This window comes from Mastomys coucha, unplaced genomic scaffold (genome assembly GCF_008632895.1).
Source record: "Mastomys coucha isolate ucsf_1 unplaced genomic scaffold, UCSF_Mcou_1 pScaffold6, whole genome shotgun sequence".
In the NCBI taxonomy this organism is placed as follows: domain Eukaryota; kingdom Metazoa; phylum Chordata; class Mammalia; order Rodentia; family Muridae; genus Mastomys; species Mastomys coucha.
This window is the reverse complement of record NW_022196912.1, coordinates 86,167,628-86,168,216: the sequence shown is the minus strand read 5'-3', so window position 1 is coordinate 86,168,216 and position 589 is coordinate 86,167,628.

The following is a 589-nucleotide window of genomic DNA, read 5'->3' as shown; positions in this document are numbered from 1 at the left end:
GTAGCCCTGGCTTATCTGAAATTCAAACATGTAACCAGGCTGGACTTGAACTCACAGAGATCTAACTGCCTCTGACTCTCGAGTGCTGGAATTAAAGGTGTGCCATCATCATGCCTGGGTTACCGTATTACATCTGTAGGGGCTCTTACTATTCAGCTCAGGCTAGCCTCAAACTTGTAATCCTCCTGCTTCGCCTTTGCTTGGGTTAGGATTGCAAATGTATTGCCACCAACCCCAGTTTCAAACAGCATATCTGAAGTGCAAGTCCTGTGGCTCTCGCCTCGCCTGTCTCCCTCCTTGGACATGATGAGGATCACAGTTCCGATGCTTCCTTCCTCCTTGTTGACTCTACATATGTAACTATATCAAGGAACTTTATTTTATAGTGAGATCATTGTACTGTAGATTCTGTTTCTTTGGAAGTCATTGGCTAACAGAGAACCCTTCAGAAACTTTATCACCAGGAAATGTTAATCATTTCCATATTACCCACAACTTAGTGGGACCAAGAATGTGTCACCTTCCCTCTAAGAAACAGGAGATGACTACAGCGTACACGTGATCAAGTAGCTTCACTCTGTAAACAGCC